This window comes from Jaculus jaculus, chromosome 5 (assembly GCF_020740685.1).
Source record: "Jaculus jaculus isolate mJacJac1 chromosome 5, mJacJac1.mat.Y.cur, whole genome shotgun sequence".
Classification (NCBI taxonomy): Eukaryota; Metazoa; Chordata; class Mammalia; order Rodentia; family Dipodidae; genus Jaculus; species Jaculus jaculus.
This window is the reverse complement of record NC_059106.1, coordinates 167,575,400-167,595,761: the sequence shown is the minus strand read 5'-3', so window position 1 is coordinate 167,595,761 and position 20,362 is coordinate 167,575,400. Positions and strand designations below refer to the sequence as shown.

Sequence of the window (20,362 nt, the reverse complement as noted above, 5' to 3'; positions counted from 1 at the left end):
CTTCTGGGGCTAGAGAGATGGCTTAGTGGTTGAGGTAGGAGGTTCACTGTAAATTGAAGGCCAGCTTGAGACTACATACTGAATTCCAGGTCACCCTGGGCTAGAGCAAGACCTTACCTCAAAAAAAAAAAAAAAATCCAATATGCTAATATTTGGGTCAAGAATTAGGTAATATGGCTGGAGAGATGGCTCGGTGGTTAAGGTGCTTGCCTGTGAAGCCTAACAACCTAGGTTCAATTCCCTAGTATCCAAATAAACACATAAGCCAGATACACAAGGAGGGACAGGAATCTGGAGTTTGTTTGCAGAGGCTAGAGGCCCTGACTTGCCCATTCTCTCCCCCCTCCCCATCTTTCTCTCGTAAATAAAAAAAATAAAAAGATAATAGTAGCCTCCAGGTTTTAGGGTGCAGGGTCACAGGTCTTTTGCTTTGTGCACTCTCAGCAAATCCTACTGAAATTAGCTCGGGAATCTATCTCATCAAGGGTCCATAAAACACACCCACCGCTCAGGTAACATGCGGAAGAGGGCGCAGTCTGTAAGAAACACAGGGCGGAGGCAGTATCGGAGGTGCAGCCCTCCTCCAACCAATGGCAGACGGCTCCTCTCTCAACGTACAGCCCACAACCCATGGGGAACACCAGCAATCCCACTGAGGATGGCCCCCAGTGGAATGAGGGCGGGGGGGGGGGAGGGAAATGATAACATATGACGTGTTCAAAGTTTCTTCTTAGTAAAAAATAAATAAATAAAAAATAAGGGGTTGGAGAGATGACTTAGCAGTTAAGGTGCTTGTCTGAAAAGTCTAAGGATCCAGAACCCACGAGAGCCAGACGGCACCAGGTGGCACATGCATCTGTACAAGAGCGTTACGGTATGAACGGAAGCAGTTTTGCCTGTTTCACTGATGAGTGTAATTCTGCTCAAATTTTGTACTTTGTCCTGAACTACCTGCATCTGACATGCACACTCACTAAAAAGCCAGATTGCTCTTTCTTCTACACTGAAAAAAGGGGTCTTTTGTTGGCAAAATTTTCATCTTACAAGCACACTTTATAGAGTTCAGTAATGCTAAACTAAGGTCTTAAATAAATTTGAAACAAACTACTTTCCAAAAGCACCAAAGTTTATTTTTACTCTCTAAATTTTTCCAGGCAATTTCAAGGCCCACTAGCCCTTGAATCTTCTCCAGAATCAAGCAGCTTCATCCCATGAAATCAAAATAAATTCCAGATGAATTCATGCACTCCATGCAAAATAAGAGTACTACAGAGTTAGAATAAAATAGGAAAAATGGGCAAAGAATCAAAATGTCACATATAAGAAAATGCACACAAAAAAATCAAATTAAGGCAATGTGATACATGTTTCCAATTACTAATTTTTCAAGTTTGACAATAATAGTGAACCAAAGTACGGACATGAGGGAAAGGAAGACACACATTATTACTAAGAGCATTAACTGACAACCTTCAGTTTATTCCTGACAACCATATGAACGAAGGGCTGGCAAAGGCTCAGTGGGTAACAACAACACAGCCCAACTTTCCAAGGCTTGTTTGGAGATAGAGGATAAACCTGCCTCCAGATAAAGCAGAGAGGTTACAGCCATTAACAAGGGAATGACTCAGGGATGGAAGGAGGGGAGGGAGGGAAGGAAGGAGAGAGAGCCACTCTCCTGTTTTGGGGAGAGGGTTCAGTAAGTGACATACTTACTAAGCAAGCCTGAGAACCTAAGCTCAGATCTCCAGAACCCACAGAAAAGCAGGCACAGCGGTGCACTGCATACCTACAACTCAGGGCCTCAGACAGAGACAAGATGACACCTTCCTTGCTGGCTGGTTAACGTGGCTACTCGACTAGCCAAGGTGCAAGATGGTGAGCTCCAGGTTCAGTGAGAGACTCTGTCTCAAAAAACATGAGGTGAAAGCTATTAAGGAAAACACCTTAAATACACACACACACACACACACACACACACACACACACACGTGTATAAATGTTTAAAAAAAAAGTTGCCAGGCATGGTGGCACATGTCTTTAATCCCAGCACTCGGGAGGCAGAGGTAGGAGGATCACCGTGAGTTCAAGGCCAGCCCTGAGGCTATATAGGGAATTCCAGGTCAGCTTGGGCTACAGTGAGACCCTGGGGGGGGGAGTTCACTTTCCCTCCCACAAAGCCAAGGGAAGCACAGCTGACCAGCATCACCTCGTCCATGTCTACTGAACTGCAGCCCAGCTGCCTGCCACATGCTTCCCTCCTCACAACCAACCCACAGGACCTGCCTCAGCTTACTACACACCACAACCCCCCCACTGTCCTTTTGCAGAGCACCATGGCCACTGCATACTGAAGTGTCCTCCTCTCCAAAAGCCACTACTGTCAGTTCTCAGTTCACTCTCCCTAGGCAGTGCCAGTGAAGCATGGTTAAAAGCCAGTGAAAACCGCCTCTTTTTAAGATGAAGAGGCTTAGCTGCACAAGGGTAAATTTAGTTGTGTATATCCATTTATTTATTTTTTTCCTTTTTCAGACAGGGTCTTGGTATGTGTTCCACACTGGCCTGGAACATACCATCCCCCTGCCATAATGCAGGATTGCCACTATGAGCTACGACGCCAGCCTGCAACAAGCAAAATAGCACTGTAATGTCTGCTCAAAATGAGAAGAGGAGAGCGGGTCACTCAGTCATTTCCTGGCGGAGATCACCACAGCAAGGAGCAGCGCTGGAGCCAGGCCGGTGGGAATGCAAGCGCTGCTTCCCAACAGTCCCGGCCCAGGCCCGCATGGACGCCACTCCCACCTGCAGGGCCTGGGCTTCTCTCACCTCAGGCACTGAGGTGCCCTGTTCTTCCCTCCTGGGAGGGTGCCAGAGGAGGCCCACCAGACAGGAAGGAAATATTTTCACTGGTGACCAAAAAGCAGGGAAGAAAGCCAATTAGGGGCAGTTACAAGGTGGGTCTGTCAGTGAAACCCAGCAGCCTAGAGACTGAAACCATGGCCAGTGGTGAGGAGTCCCGTGCTATGTGTCAATGGACCAGTTCCTTTAAAGCACACAGTAGATTAAATGGAGAATTTTGAATAGCCCTATAACTACTGAAGAAATTAAACTCATATCTACAAAGCTTCTGAAAAAGAAATCTCAGGGCCGAGAGAATTCTATCAAATATCTCAAAAGAATTAAAATCAGTTTTATGAAATGTCTCCTGGAAAACAGAAGATGAACTGGGAGCACTTTTCCATTCATTTTATCAAGCTACTATCAGCTTGACAAAGAAACTGGAAAAATAGCACAAAACAAGTACAAGATGCACCCAAATATTCTTCAAAAAGAACTAGAAAGCCAGTGTAGTGTGGTGGCGCATGCCTTTAATCCCAGCACTGGGGGGGGGGGGGGGGGGGCAGAGGTAGGAGGATCACCGTGAGTTCAAGGCCACCCTGAGACTACATAGTGAATTCCAGGTCAGCCTGAGCTAGAGTGAGACCCTACCTCGAAAAACCAAAAAAAAAAAAAGAAAGAAAAGAAAAGAAAAGAAAAGAAAAAGGCGGCTGGAGATATGGCTTAGTAGTTCAGGCACTTGAGTGCAAAGCCTAAGAACCCATGCTCAACACCCCAGGTCCCACATAAGCCAGGCACACAAGGTGAGGCATGCATACAAGGTGGCACACAGGTCTGGAGTTCAAGTACAGTGGCTGGAGGCCCAGGGGCACCGTTCTCTCTCTCTCATTTGCTCTCACTCAAAACAGAAGAAAAGAAAAAGGCCAGTCTGCTGGGCTTGCCTCTAAAAAAAGAATTCAACAATACTAAAACAGTTTTAGTTCAAGAGGCAATGCTGGTTTGAATGTTCAGCACTCAATCCACATTGTAAAAAAAAAAAAAAAAACTGTCACATGATCATACCAATCATACCAACAGACATACAAAATGCTTTTTAAATATTTCATTGCCTCCTGTGAAGGTTTGTCTTGCCGGGAGTGAAAAGCACCTCCAGCCATGTGTCTGCGGGAACACTGCCCAAGGACTGGCCATGGGGCAGGAGGCCGCCCTGCGTAAAGCAGTATGGCCTGTGGGCCGGGGCTGAGGAGGAGTCAAAAGGGATGTTGCAGTTACTTTCTCATTGCTGGACAAATACCCAACCATAAAAAGCTTATGGAGGAAGGAGTTTGTTCCAGGCTTATAAATTCCAGGGGAACACCATGCATGGTACAAGAAACTGGCTTACTTCCAGAAAGCCAAGCCAAGAGGCATCACCGAATGGCTGCCGAGCTGAAGGCCGAGATGGAGGACTGCTATGCCCAAGGCTGCTGGACATGGTGCCCCACACCTATGATACCTGCACTCAGGAGGGGCAGGCAAGGAGCGTTAGGAGGTGTTCAGGACCAGCCTGGGGTACACAGTGAATCCTAAGGCAGTCTGAGCTACAGAGTGAGGGCTTGTGTCAAAAACAAACAAAAATCCATATGGACTTAAGAGTAGACAAAAGTCTTAAAAATGAAGAACAGCAGCATTGGTGCTTTGTTTTCCAAAGTTACTGCAGGGCACAGTTCTTCAGGGCAAAGTTAGTACAGGCCAAAGGCCTTGCTGTAAGATCTGGTATTTTAGTCCTAGAGGGCAACACTTCAAGACACAGGTGTGAGCAACAGCCTTCCTCAGGTCTTCAGCTCAGGCAACACCAATGTCTAACAAACAGGGTCAGACAGAACTAAACACCACCGCCCGACAAAATGAACAGTAATGGGACTCAACTCTGTCAGCAGGAGAAAAATACCTGCCAAATCTTCATCTGATAGGAAATTAATATCCAGGATCTACAGACAATTTAAAAAACTAAACACTAAAAGAATAATCCAATCAATAAATGGGCAAAAGAACTAAAACAAACTGTTCAAAAGGAGAACAACAAATCACAAATGTATGAAGAAAAATGCTCATCTTTAGGTTTCAAGGAAATGCAAATCAAAACGACTTTGAGATTCCATTTCAGCTCAGGCAGAACCGATTGTCATCAAGGAAATAAAAAGTAAGAAATGCTAGTGAGCATGGAGGAGGAAAGTCATATACTGGTGGTAAGAATGTAAATTCCTACTGAAATAGGCATAGGGATCCTCCACAACAAAACTACAACTCGAGAGCTGGGCATGGTAGCGCACACCTTCATCCCAGCACTCGGGAGGCAGAGGTAGGATGATCTCTCAGAGTTCGAGGCCACCCTGAGATTGCATTAGTGAATTCCAAAACAACAAAACAAAACAACAGGGCTGGAGAGATGGCTTAGCGGTTAAGTGCTTGCCTGTGAAGCCTAAGGACCCCAGTTCGAGGCTAGATTCCCCAGGACCCACGTTAGCCAGATGCACAAGGGGGCGCACGCATCTGGAGTTCGTTTGCAGTGGCTGGAGGCCCTGGCGTGCCCATTCTCTCTCTCCCTCTGCCTCTTTCTCTCCCTTTGCCTCTTTCTCTGTTGCTCTCAAATGACTAAATAAAAATAAACAAATCTAAAAAAAAAAAAAAATCCTACAACTTGAGCAACCATAAGACCAGCTACACACTCCCAGATAGATATTCAGAGACTTTAGATCAGCCCACAATAGAACACCTCCACGTCCACACTCATTGTGGTAGGGTTCGTGGAAGCAGCCATTGCAGATGAACTCCAGATGCATGTGGCACTAGGGACGCCTGGCTTTACGTGGGTACTAGGAAGCTGAGCCTGGGCCAATAGGTTTTGCAAGCAAGTGCCTTTAACCATTGAGCCATGTCCCCAGCCAGCCCCTCCCACACGCATACCCCCTTTTGGAGACTGGGCTTCATGTAGCTCAGGCAGCTCTCTTGACTCCTGATCCTCCTGCCTCTACCTCCCCAGTGCTAGGGTTATAGCTGTGTCCACTTTGCCATTGTTTGTACGCCTATTTTAACCCAGTGTGAATTGAAAATATACTGTACTTTGGTGGCTTTAAATGTCAGGGTTTATTTGAATAAGAATGGGCTGTACTACATGTTCTGTCTAGTTTCTTAATGTCCATGTGGAACATGTCTTCCTGGAGCTGCTTTGAGACCACTTTTTTATGTCATATGGGCTTTTAACATGTGACATCCTTTTAACCCTGGTCATGTATTGAAGTAATTGTTTTCACATTTTTTTAATAGTCTTGCATGCTTCATTATCTCGTTTTGAAGTTTAGTAAAAAGATATTGCCAGATTCTTCCTGCTTTTTGGAAGAGTTTCTGTATGTAGCCCAGGCTGGCCTTGAGCCCAAGATCCTTGGCTTCAGCCTCTGGAGGCCTGAGATTGCAGATGTGAGTCACCACACATACCTTAGCTGTTCACTGAAGCCAGATGATTAAAGGAAAAATCTGCTTTGTTCTCTGTACATGGGAGAGGAAAAGAGAAGCAGGATTGAAATAATCTACAGTAGTCCAGGCAGTGCCAGAGGGACTTTGGTTGTGTTATTTATGGTGGTAATGAATGCAGAACAATTTAGCTTCTGTTTCTTCAGAGAACAAATATACTAGAAGTCAGATTTAATCAAGACTGAATCTTCTCATTGCTGCTGTGATAAACAGTTCTTGTCTGAGTGGAATAATCTTCAGGGAGTCAAGTCTGCATTGAATAGAACTGCTCCAAAGCTGTACTTACATCTTTTTAATCTAGAATTTCTTTAAAGTCTCAAAACTAGGGGTCTTATATTCTTATTTTGAATTTAGGACTCTAAAATAGTATCTGATTTTCTCTCTTACAATTATTCTCCAGACTTCTCAAGGGCTTTCTCCAACACTGCACACTTCTTGGAGATGATGTATCAGTCAACTTCTTCTTGCTGGGACAAGAGAACCACAAGCAACAGCTTGGGGAGGAAAGGGTTATGTTGGCTTACAGTCCCAGAGGGTAGACTCCACTGGGGTAGAAACCTGGCAGGAGCAGGAAGCCCACTCATGCCAACAGCTCAGCCGGGAGGAAGGAGACACGAATGCTGACATGCTCAGCTAGCTCTCTCCTTTGTATGTGGTCCAGGAGCCCAGCCAAGGGACGGCGCTGCTCAGTGAGTGGGTCCTCCCGCCTCATTAATCTAATCTAGAAAATCCCTCACAGACATAACCAACAATGTGGTTCCATGGTGATTCAAAATCCTGACAAATTTGACAGCCAGAGATGAACCATCACAAATGTTTCCTATGGCTGTTTATAATCATTACACACATGACGGTTTTAAACATGAGAAATTGGTTCGTTGAGTTCTAGAGACAAGAAGTCTGAAACCAGTGCTGATCAGCGCAGATGAAGAGTATCAGGAGTACCATGCCGCCCTGAGGCGCTCCAAGGTGCTCTTTCTTCTTGAGACACAGAGGGAGTGGGGGGGGAGAATTGGTATGTCAGGGTCTCAGCCACTGTAATCGAACTCCAGGCATTTGTGCCACCTAGTGGGCATAGGAGACCTTGCACTTGAATCACCTTTATGCATCTGGTTTACCTGGGATCTGGAGACTCGAACATGAGTCCTTAGGGTTTGCAGGTAAGCCCCTTGACCACTAACCCATCTCTCCAGCCCATACTCATGGTTTTTTACAGCTTGTAGTGACCACTGGCTTTCTATACCTTATGGATGTGACACTTCAACCATTGCCTCTATGGTCACATCTCTTTTCTCTCTGCACAAATTTCCCTTTACTTTCTTATTTTCAAAAACTATTCTATTTTCAGCCAAGCATGGTGGTACTCATCTTTAATCCCAACTCTTGGGAGGCAAGGCTAGGAGGATCACTGTGAGTTCACGGCCAGCCTGAGACCACATAGTAAATTCCAAGTCAGCCTGGGCTAGAGTGAAACCCTAACCCAAAAAAACCAAGTATATATATTTTTCTATTTGTGTGTGTGCATGCATGCATGCACCATGTGTCTGTGTGTGTGTGTGTGTAGGGTCATGCCAGGGTCTCTTACCAATGTAAACTCCAATATAAGCTACTTCTTGTGTTTGTCTTAAAACGTATGGCTTGGAAATTGAACCCAGACTGGCAGGCATTGCAGCAAGCACCTTTAACCACTAAGCCATTGACCTTCCTAGCCCTTCTTTGCCTCCCCTTCATATTTATCTTACTTTATTTTTCTGAGGTAGGATCTCACTCCAGATCAAGCCAACCTCAAACAAAGCTCCTACCTCAGCCTCCAGACTGCTGGGAGCAAAGACATGCACTATAGTACCTGGCTCTGTGTCTCCCTTTAAAAGTATATGAATAGAACTGAGTGTGGTGGTGCATGCCTTTTACCCCAGCACTCAGGAGGCACAGGTAGGAGGATCACTGTGTTCGAGGCCACCCTGAGAATACAGAGTGAAATCCATGTCAGCCCAGGCTAGAGTGAGATCCTAAGTAAAAAAAAAAAAAAAAAAAAAGTATATGAACGCATTGACAGTCTACGTGAGTGACAATAATCCTATCATAAATACTTAATCACATTTACAATGCTGTTTTGTCATTTCCATGTCCAGTATTTATAGCTTTTGGGAATCAGGATGTGGATATAAATATATACACATTTAAAGCTAGGGCATAGTGATCTTATAATACAAAATTATAAATATGTAAGATTGTGTTTCATTGTGATGTCCTCATTTTTTCTTGCTATGACAATGCCTGAAAAAAAATACAGGACTAGCAAAATCTGCCTCCAATTGTTAGAGAATTCAGCTCATCATGGTAGAAGAACATGAGGAATTGGTCACGTTTTTAGAGAACACAGCTCATCATGGTAGAAAAACATGAGGCAGTTGGTCACATTTTTAGAGAATACAGCTCATCATGGTAGAATAACATGAGGCAGTTGGTCACATTTTTAGAGAATACAGCTCATCATGGTAGAAGAACATGAGGCAGTTGGTCACATTTTTAGAGAATACAGTTCATCGTGGTAGAAGAACATGAGGCAGTTGGTCACGTTTTTAGAGAATACAGTCCATCGTGGTATAAGAACATGAGGCAGTTGGTCACGTTTTTAGAGAACACAGCTCATCATGGTAGAAGAACATGAGGCAGTTGGTCACATTTTTAGAGAATACAGCTCATCATGGTAGAATAACATGAGGCAGTTGGTCACATTTTTAGAGAATACAGCTCATCATGGTAGAAGAACATGAGGCAGTTGGTCACATTTTTAGAGAATACAGCTCATCATGGTAGAATAACATGAGGCAGTTGGTCACATTTTTAGAGAATACAGCTCATCATGGTAGAAGAACATGAGGCAGTTGGTCACATTTTTAGAGAATACAGTTCATCGTGGTAGAAGAACATGAGGCAGTTGGTCACGTTTTTAGAGAATACAGTCCATCGTGGTATAAGAACATGAGGCAGTTGGTCACGTTTTTAGAGAACACAGCTCATCATGGTAAAAGAACATGAGGCAGTTGGTCACATTTTTAGAGAATACAGTTCATCATGGTAGAAGAACATGAGGCAGTTGGTCACATTTTCAGAGAATATAGTTCATCATGGTCAAGGTAACATGAGAGGATTGGTCACATTTTTAGAAAATACTCATCATGGTAGAAGAACATGAGGTGGCTGGTCACATTTTTAGAGAATACAGTTCATCATGGTAGAACAACATGAGGCGGTTGGTCACATTTTTAGAGAATACAACTCATCATGGTAGAAGAACATGAGGCAGCTGGTCATATTTTTAGAGAATATAGCTTACCTTAGTAGAAGAACATGAGGAGATTGATCACATTTTTAGACAATATGTTCATCATGGTAGAAGAACATGATGAGGTCGGTCACATTTTTAGAGAATACAATTCATCATGGAAGAAGAACATGAGGCAGTTGGTCACATTTTAGAAAACACAGCTCATCATGGTAGAAGAACATGAGGCAGCTGGTCTCATTTTATGAGAATACAACTCATTATGGTAGAATATGTGGCAGATGGTCACATTTTTAGAGACTACAGTTCATCATGGTAGAATAACATGAAGTGGTTGGTCACATTTTAGAGAATAATGCTGATCATGGTAGAAGAACATGAGGCAGTTGGTCATTTTTTACAGAATACAGCTCATCATAGAACAACATGAGGCAGTTGGTCACATTTTCAGAGAATACAGTTCATCATGGTCAAGGTAACATGAGAGGGTTGGTCACATTTTTAGAGAATATAGCTCATCATGGTTGAAGAACATGTGGTCGTTGGTCACATTTTAGAGAATACAGTTAATCATGGTAGAACATAAGGCAGTTGGTCTCATTTTTAGAGAATACAGTTCATCATTCTCTAAAATAGACCACATATTAGGACACAAAGCAAATCTTAACAAATTCAGGAAAATTGAAATAATTCCTTGCATTCTATCTGACCACATTGGAATTAAACTACAAATCAGTAGCAAGAAAGGCTATAGAGCATACACAAAATCATGGAAACTAAACAATACACTACTAAATGATGAATGAGTAAATGAAGAAATAAAGAAGGAAATCAAAAACTTTTATAGAGTCCAACGATAATGAGAACACAACATACCAAAATCTATGGGACACAATGAAGGCAGTTCTAAGAGGTAAATTTATAGCCTTAAGTGCCTATATTAGGAAATTAGAAAGGTCGCAAGTAAACGACCTAATGCTTCACCTTAAAGCCTTGGAAAAAGAAGAACAAGGCAAACCAAAAATCAGTAGACGGGAAGAAATAACAAAGATTAGGGCAGAAATTAATGAAATAGAAACAAAAAAAAAATCCAAAGAATTAATGAAACAAAGAGTTAGTTCTTTGAAAGGATAAACAAGATTAATAAACCGTTAGCAAATCTGACCAAAAGAAAGAGAGAAGAGACACAAATTAATAAAATCAGAGATGAAAAAGGTAACATCACAACAGATTCCAGTTCATCATGGTAGAAGAACATGAGGCAGCTGGTCACATTTTTCGAGAACACAGCTCATCATGGTATAAGAACATGAGGTGGTTGGTCACATTTTAGAGAATACAGCTGATCATGGTAGAACAACATGAGAGGGTTGGTCACATTTTTCGAGAATACAGTTCATCATGGTAGAATAACATGAGGCAGTTGGTCATATTTTTAGAGAATACAGCTCATCATGGTAGAAGAACATGAGGCGGTTGGTCACATTTTAGAGAATACAGCTCATCATGGTAGAAGAACATTAGGTGGTTGGTCACATTTTAGAGAATACAGTTCATCATGGTAGAAGAACATGAAGTTGGTCATATGTTTAGAGAATACAGCTCATCATGGTAGAAGAACATGAGGTTGGTCATATTTTCAGAGAATACAGTTCAGGATGGTAGTAGAACAAACATGAGGAGGTTGGTCATATTTTGAGAATACAGTTCATCATGGAGGAGGGAACATGTGGTGGTTGGTCACATTTTCAGAGAATGCAGTTCATCATGGTTGAGGCAACATGAGAGGGTTGGTCACATTTTTGGAGAATACATTCATGATGATTGAGAGAACACAGGAAGTTAGTCTCATTATCAGAGAATACAGTTCATCATGGTGGAAGGAACATGTGGTGGTTGGTCATTTTTAGAGAATACAGTTCATCATGGTGGAGGGAATATCTGATGGTTGGTCATTTTCAGAGAAAACAGTTCATTATGGTGGAGGGAACATGTGGTGGTTGGTTGTTTTTAAAGAATACAGTTCATCATGGTGAAGGGAACATGCGGTGATTGGTCATTTTCAGAGATTACAGTTCATCATGGTGGAGGGAATATGTGGTGGTTGGTTATTTTTACAGAATACAGTTCATCATGGTGGAGGGAACATGTGGTGGTTGGTTATTTTTACAGAATACAGTTCATCATGGTGGAAGGAACATGCAGTGGTTGGTCATTTTCAGAGATTACAGTTCATCATGGTGGAGGGAACATGCAGTAGTTGGTCATTTTCAGAGAATACAGTTCATCATGGTGGAGGGAACATGTGGTGGTTGGTTATTTTCAGAGAATACAGTTCATCATGGTGGAGGGAACATGTGGTGGTTGGTTATTTTTAGAGAATACAGTTCATCATGGTGGAGGGAACATGTGGTGATTGGTCATTTTTAGAAAATACAGTTCATTGCAGTAGAGAAGCATGAGGTGGTTGGTCACATTGTCAACCATCAGGAAGCGGAAACAGACTAATTCTCATGCTAGGCTTGCTTTCTCCTTTTTTAAAAATTCAGTCTGAGGCTCTAACCATTTGGAAGGTGCTTCCCACATTATACCCTCTAGACATAATCTCAAAAATATGTCCAGAGATACATCTCCTAGGCCATTTCAATCTAGCTAAATTAACAATGATGATTAACCATCACATATGCCTGTAACCAACACTGGAAAATGCTTCACTGGTTAAAGGTTCTTGCTTGCAAAGCCCAGTACCCATTTACAGTGGTGCACGTGTCTTGAATTTGTTTGCAGTGGTAAGACACCCTGGCACACCCATTCCCTTCATTCATAATCTCTCTCTCTCTCTCTCCTACATGTCTCATAAATAAATTTACTTACCAAAAAAAAAAAAAAGAGAGAAGATCACAATGACACCTGCTTTTCTTCATTTCTGTCCTCATCACCAGACTCATGGTAGGTATCCGAAAGTGTTCACATGCATAGACTACTGTTTACGTGACTTGAGTTTCCATCACTTTCTCTCTAACCCCATATAGGTATCTTTTTGTTAAAAGCTCCACGTGTAAAAAAAATAATAATTCTAAAACACACGTGTACTACAGCAGCAATGCAGAGAAAGTAAGTGCCACAGCCTAAGGAGCCTTCCTCAGGTACCTGAGCCCACCATGAGGCTCCCGCAGGGGGTGGAGGGGTAGTGACACTCTGCAGCAGTTACAAACAACGTATACACTCCACACGGTCAGAGCAGGGAGCCCTAAGAACAGGACCACCACCCCATTTTCTTCCCTTATCATCTTCAGTCCCATCTTTCAACTACCATTTTGGTTTGCAGTGACACCATGACTAGAAGTCAGTAATGTGCTATCCATGCATTCTCCCCAGGGAATTTTCTACTCTAAAACTGTAAAATGGATGTGACTGCTTATTTGAAATGGAAATCTAAGGGTTGCATAATATTCCCTTTACCCAGAATCCACAGTTGTGAAAGAGTGAGGACAGAGTGGTTAATCATGTTGCACTACATTCACCGACAGCTGCCCTTTAGAAGTCCCAGCCATCACAGTACGGTCCTCCTTGCCCTACTGCCACAGGGGTAAGTTTACAGAGACACAGGACTAAAGACTGCTTTTGAGCATGGCTTCAACCATCTTTCTTAACAAAGGCTTTTCTTAGCTCCATTGTAACGTTCAAAACCTTACAGCCAGTGACGTCAGTCCATCCTCATTACCCAAGAGCAGTCAACAGAGCAGGGGGAGTTGCCACGGTTATCTGTCTTCAACAAGGACCACATTTCAGAAGGACAGAAAGAACTGATTAGAATTTGTGGCCTTCCCCCAAAAAGAGAGAAACCAAAACAATCAACTTCCCATAATGTAAACTCTATTATGTTGATCAAAACTTAGGATACATGGGATTAGAGATATGGCTCAATGGCTATGGTACTTGCCTACAAAGCCTACAGTGGATTCCCCAGTAACCACATAAAGCCAGATGCACAAAGTGGAGCATGCATCTGAAGTTCATCTGCAGTGGCTGGAGGAGCTGGTGCACCTATTCATTCTCTTTCTGACTTTCTCTGTCTCTGCTTGCAAATAAATTTTAAAAGTTAAGAATTATGTGCATATGAGCACTAATGCTTAGGAACTGGTAGAGCTGAGGCGTAACTATGTAACTGATGCAAAGCAGGCTGGGAAGGCAGCTTTGCTCCTCGTGCTTTTTGTAAGACAACTACAGAGAAGTCATTTTAGCAAAACAAAAAAAAAATCTAAATTTCTTCATTTCTTTTTATCCTGGAGCCTCATATTCCTTTCAATTTCTTTTAAAGTGCATTTGTCTCCAGGTGACGGCTACCCAACCATCACAGCACTTGAGGCAGAGGCAGAAAACATCAGGAGTTCAAGGTCATCCTTAGATACATCACAAGTTTTAGGCCAGCCGGGGCTAATGTGAGACCCTGTCTCAGGAAGTCTCGAAATAACAAAAAGGAAAGAGAAGGAAGAGATAAAGAATAGAAAAACCAAATCTTTCCCAACACCCCCTGGCAGTTTCTGATCCTCACCACAAACAGTATTTACAGGACAAAGTGTGCGCAACCCTCAGGCGTATGCTGTAGCATGTCTCTTACAAGACTCCTAATCCGATCAAGTTGACACCAGACTTAACCATCACAATAGGCATGTGCCTGTGTTTCTCTATAGAGTATACCAGGGAACGGACAGCTGGGTCGTGGGGAGGATTGGACACTGCCACAGTATTCCAAAGTGACTTCTAGCGACATGTACGAGACCCAACTGTTCCACAATCATACAAAGGTGACCATCTTTTAATATTTCATCCATTCCAAAAAATGTTTAGTGGTAGCTCACTATTATTTTAATTTGTTTTTCCATGTTAACTAAAGAAATAGAGTCTCTTCTGTATACATATTGATCGTTCAGAGTTCCTGGATTAGAAACTGCCTATTCAAGACTTCTGCATTTTAAATTAACATTTCTTTCTTGCTGATTGTGAGTGTGCATGCGTGAACACACACACACACACACACACACACACACACACAATATATATAAATCCTTGGACAGATACTTGAATTTAAATTTCCTTCTTCTAATCTGTATTTTGCTCTTCATTCTCTTAACAATGACTTAGATTGTATCAATTTCTCAATTTTAATGAAAACCAAAAGAAAATTTTGCAATGATTTTTAAAGTCACTGCTCACTGAGTCCTCAGAAGGAATCTCTGTCTTTTCTACCCACTGGTTCTTCGGTTTGTGCTCCTGGTTTTAACACTTCTATGCCGTGTTCAGAATAAATGACATCCTGCACCTATGGGGCGGTCTGCACGGTCACTTGCAGCTGTCTACACTGCATTCATAATACGTTGTTTGTTGCTGGGTAATTCCAGAGATATAAACGTTTGAGCGATCCATTTTACAACCAGGTAATTAATCAGCAATTACTTCCACACTAAAATCACTTCTGTACAAACATACTATAAACAGGGGGAGGTGGTACATGTCTGTAATCCCTCACCTGAGAGATGGAAGCAGGAGACTGTGCAGTTTTTAAGATCAACCTCAGCTATATAGCAAGTTCAGTGCCAAGCTGGGCTACATGAGACTTTGCCTCAAAAGTTAAAACTAATGTAAGAAAGACATCCTAACCGCCATTCACCCCTGCATTTTGCAATTTCCCCACAGTACATGTCAGACCAAGAGTGTCCAACACTGTGGCTTATCTGGGCCACACTGGACAAAGAACTGTCGTGGACACACATTGTACAGGTGACTTTTTTCTCCCTTAAAAGCCAGTCATAAAAAGCCCCACCTCCTCCTATCCATGTCCCTTAGTCAACAGTAGCTCCAGCTCCAACTTTTAAACACTAGGTACACGGCACACAGCACTCTTTCCTGGCCTAGCCTGTGCTACTCCCTCCACCACCCACATCCTGGTGATCTCAGCCCATTCCAAGACACTGTGCTCTCAAACAACGGATGGAATCTGAATTCAGTTCTGGCACAGGTGATGTCCAGCAGATACCTCGCCTTGTCTGGAGCGTAACATTGTCCTCACCTGGGCTCTTGCTCATACTCTATCACCAGACACTTCTCGAGAACACAGCAGGCATGGAGGCTCGTGCCTGCAACCCCGGGACTTGGGGTACAAGATGAAGCCACTCTCAGCTGAGTAGTCACAACCTGGCCCTATCCTAGCTCTCTCCCCGCATGAACCAGAAGACCCTGGTCTGCTCCTGGGCATGTGCCCTCCAGTTGATCCTGGCTTCACAGTGTCCGCCTGGGCACTGGCAGACGTGCTCCCTCTCTCCTGCACCCGGCACAGGCGCTCCCACAGCTCCCCACCCACTACAACTGCGTCTCACTTCCTACAACACCGCATTGGTTAATCATTTATTTGGTAAACTCATCATTAAACTTCTGGACTTGGACCTCTCCTTGAACTCTTCAAGGATTAAGTCAGGAATTAATCTTTATATCCCAAAGAATTGGCAGGTATATTTCAGAAAAGTTCAATGGAAGAATACATGTCATAGCCACTTTTATTTTTGTGGCCTTTTGTCTAAAAGACTGAAGAATTAGTACAAGTATAGCAAAGCAATGAACTTTATTAAAGAGCTTTCTTTAAAAAACTCACTCATCAAATCATTCTTTCAAATAATGTAGTCAAAACTAAAATCTTAATGGATGATTTGCCCTCCACTGAGTATCAGGTAGGTATTACAACTTTTTGTTTTAAAGGCGTTTTTTTTTTATTTTTTTTAAATTTATTTATTTGAGAGTGACAGACACAGAGAGAAAGGCAGATGGAGAGAGAGAGAGAATGGGCGCGACAGGGCTTCCAACCTCTGCAAACAAACTCCAGACACATGCGCCCCCTTGTGCATCTGGCTAACGTGGGACCTGGGGAACCGAGCCTCAAACTGGGGTCCTTAGGCTTCACAGGCAAGCGCTTAACCGCTAAGCCATCTCTCCAGCCCTTTAAAGGCGTTTTTAAAATATTGTGCATCAAAGTTGAGTTGGCGCCACAGACCTGTAATCTCAGTACTCAAGAGACTGAGGCAGAAGGCTACTGAAATTCAAGGCTAGCCTGGGCCACAAATGAGATCCTGTTCCAAAAAGATGGGCAGGGGTGAGGGAGCAGGACGACACACCACTGAAGTAATGTGACTGGTCACAGCCACAGAGTCCACAACTCACTACTGGACGCCAAAAGAACAAGTTAACATTATTTAGACAACCGCAAGGCCACAAACAAAACTGCTGACTCGAAAAATCATTCCACATATTTCCCCTTAGCATGTCATACACCTGTATGTGTACACTAACAGTGTGTATAATAGTTAAGAACACAGAATCCAGGCCTGGTGATACAGGCCTGTGATCTCAGCTATCAGGAGACTGAGGCAGAAGGGTGAAAAGTTCAAGACCAGCCTAGGCTGCAGAGTAAATTCAAAACCAATCTTGGCAACTTAATGAGATCCTGTCTAAAAAATAAATTGACGGGCACGGTGGCACACGCCTTTAATCCCAGCACTCAGGAGGCAGAGGTAGGAGGATTGCCTTGAGTTTGAGGCCACCCTGAGACTCCATAGTGAATTCCAAGTCAGTCTGGGCCAGAGTGAGACACTACCTCAAAGCACCAAAGGGAAAAAAAAAAAAAAAAAGCAAGTTTGAAACTATAGTTCAGTAGTAAAGCACATGCTTAGCTTATGCAAGGTCCTAGGTTCAAGCACCAGTACCCTCCCCCCAACACTCACACCAAGAAAAGCAAGACAAGCTGGAATCACTATACAAATTACTTAAACTCCAAAGCACCTCTGTTTCCTCATCTGTAAAAGTAGCCACTTTACACTGGTGCCGTCACTGAGTTGGCCCTAGACACAGTGCTCCCCATGTTGTATACTAATGTCAACTGTCATTACTGCCTTAAATTTTAAACGCTGTTACATATACCTTGTCCCCGAAACCACCAAAAAGGACAGGGAGAATTGCTTGAACAAAAAATATCAACCCCATTTCAGAGACTTTTTAAGAAGCAGTCTAGGCTTAACGACCCCTGGGGGATGGCGCCATGGTCCCAGGTGCTTGCTTACATAAAACTTCATCCCCAAGCCAAACGGACACTCCTGAACCCCCAGTTTGGAAGTCTTCTGGAGTTTTTTCCTGGCTGTCCACAGTGACCACCTTGCCACCAGGTGCACTAGATGAATACCAGCATGTGCTCAAGTCAGAGGGGGAAGTCTCCCTTTCCCAGCGCAAGACGTACACTGGAACCTCAGAGACGGCGTCTACTGTGCACTCTTACACAGCAAGGGACTCCACAGCATTAATTACCAAGCAAAACCTACCTCTTGCCAAGTACAATGTGACAAAGGAAACTAAAATTAAAAGGAATAATTTTCTCTTACTATTTTGAACATACACTAGTTTCACAAAAAAGTCTTCCATCAAGATAGCTTAACCCAGGCTGGAGAGATGGCTTAGCGGTTAAGCGCTTGCCTGTGAAGCCTAAGTCGTGGTCTGAGGCTCGATTCCCCAGGACCCACATTAGCCAGATGCACAAGGGGGCACACGCATATGGAGTTCGTTTGCAGTGGCTGGAGGCCTTGGTGCGACCATTCTCTGTGTGTGTGTGTGTCTCTCTCTGCCTCTTTCTGTCACTCTCAAATAAATAAATTAACTAAACAAAAAAAAGTGGGAAAAAAAGATAACCCCAGCACTCGCCAGGCAGAAGTAGGGGACTGGCTTGAGTTCGAGGCCATTCTGAGATTACATAGTAAATTCCAGGTCCATCTGTGCTAAAGCAAGATCCTACCTCAAAAAAACAAACAAACAAGCAAAGATAGCTTCTTTTAAAACAGCTCAACTATATAAAGTTCATGACCTGTTTATTCGCTCCAGTAGCAGATATGCTTGAGTAGTATTTTACTAGCATATTTTCAACATTTTCCTTAAGCTTAGAGCAAATTGTAACACGTGTTCCTGTTTGCTGTCATTTAGTCACTCCTGAGTGCACTGAGAGAAACCTGAAAGAGAACTTTCAAAGGCAAGGACAGAGGGAAGAGAAACAACTCCATGATCACAAGTTAGCACCCTATATTTTTGTTCCTTCTCAATCTAAAGATAAAAACTTGGACTGGAGGGATGGCCCAGCAGTGAAAGCACTTGTCTGCAAAGCCTAAGGATCTACGTTTGATTCGCCAGTACCCACATTAGCGAGATGTCCACAGTGGCACATGTGTCTGGAGTTTGTTTGCAGTGGCTTGAGGCCCTGGCGCGCCCATTCTGTCCCTCTCAAATAAGTAAATAAATAAAAATATTATTTTAAAAAGATCAAACCCTTGCCTGGTGGGTGTCCCTGTAATCTAATAGAGGCTGAAAGCTGAGGCAGGAAGTTGGATTGATGGCCTTGGTTACACAGCAAGACCTTGTCTCATTTAAAATTAATAATAATAGGGCTGGAGAGATGGCTTAGCAGTTATGGTGCATGCCTATGAAGCCTAAGGACCAAGGTTCAATTCTCCAGGTTCCACATAAGCCAGCTGCACATGGTGGCGCATGCATCTGGAGTTCGTTTGCAGTGGCTAGAGGCCACGGCGCGCCCATTCTCATTCTCTCTCACGCGCGAATAAGTGATTAATTAATTAATTAATAATAACAATTAAGTATGACACCAGCCTCTGATGAGGCCTACCTGGCCCACCTTTCCTTTCATGGCCCTGCCACGCTGGCACCTCACCCTAGGGCACACCTCGGGCGCTCGGGACACGCACAGACCAGCCTCGAGCCCTGGACGAGCGGCCGGGGCGAGGGGACAGCGCAGGGCGCCGGGCCGGGGCGAGCTCGGCTGCAGTGCTGGGGCTGGGGTCGTCCGGGAGAACGCCGCCGCCGCCGCCGCCGCCGCGACCCCGACGGGGAGGGCACCCGCCCGCGTCCCCGGCCCCGCGCCCGGCCTCGGGGACCCCGCCCCCCCCCGGGACCCCATCCCGCCCGGGCACCCCCGGCCGCGGCCATGCCCCCGCCGCCGCCGCCGCCCCGCACAGCTCGGGGCTCCCTCCCACCTGGGACGGGCACGGGCGAGCCTCGCGACGTCGCACGGACACTCGGGCGAGCCTGGGGACTCCACGCGGGGACCCGGTCACGGCCGCACGGCAGAACCCGCCGCTAATTCATCCCGGCCCGGAGGCGTCGGGCCCGTCGCCTTAGTAATGCGTCTCGCCACGCCCCGTCCTGATTGGCTGCGGGCGCCGTGACGTAAGGCGTCTCCGGGCTGCGTGGGAAGCCCAGGGGCGGCGCCCAGGGGGTAGGGCGCCTTTAAGGGGCGTGGCCTCGCTCCCAGGCTGCCCGCAACTGGGGACCCCGCAGCCCGCGCTGAGACTGCGCGGAAGTCATTGTCGCCATCATCCCCCCCCACCCCGTCCTCTCCCCCTCACGCCCCCCCGCAGCCTGATGCTCCTCCCGCACCTAGGGTCGCATAATGGAAAACAAAACAAAATCCTAGGGCATGAGGTTACAAACCTACTTTTACTTTTTTTTTGACACTATTTATTTATTTGCAAGCAGACAGAGCAAGAGGGAGCTTATAGGCGTGCCAGGCCTTTTGCCACTGCAAATGAAGTCCAGGCACTTGTACCGCGTTGTGCATCTAGCTTTACTTGGGTACTGGAAAATCCAACCTCAGCCAGCAAGCTTAGCAAGGACGCCTTTAAC

The 20,362-nt window shown here is 44.5% G+C and overlaps 1 protein-coding gene across 2 annotated transcripts in view; it reads right to left on the bottom strand.

The window, feature by feature from the left end:
* The window catches only part of Lclat1 (lysocardiolipin acyltransferase 1), a 143,106-nt gene extending 123,280 nt beyond the window's left edge, over positions 1-19,826 (bottom strand). The window contains exon 1 of one of the 2 annotated variants that reach the window (XM_045149598.1): positions 19,714-19,826. The gene's annotated coding sequence lies outside the window, so the exon portion shown is untranslated. The remainder of the gene's footprint in view (positions 1-19,713) is intronic. The other variant, XM_045149597.1, reaches the window with a different exon arrangement.
* Between the last annotated feature and the right edge of the window lie 536 nt (positions 19,827-20,362).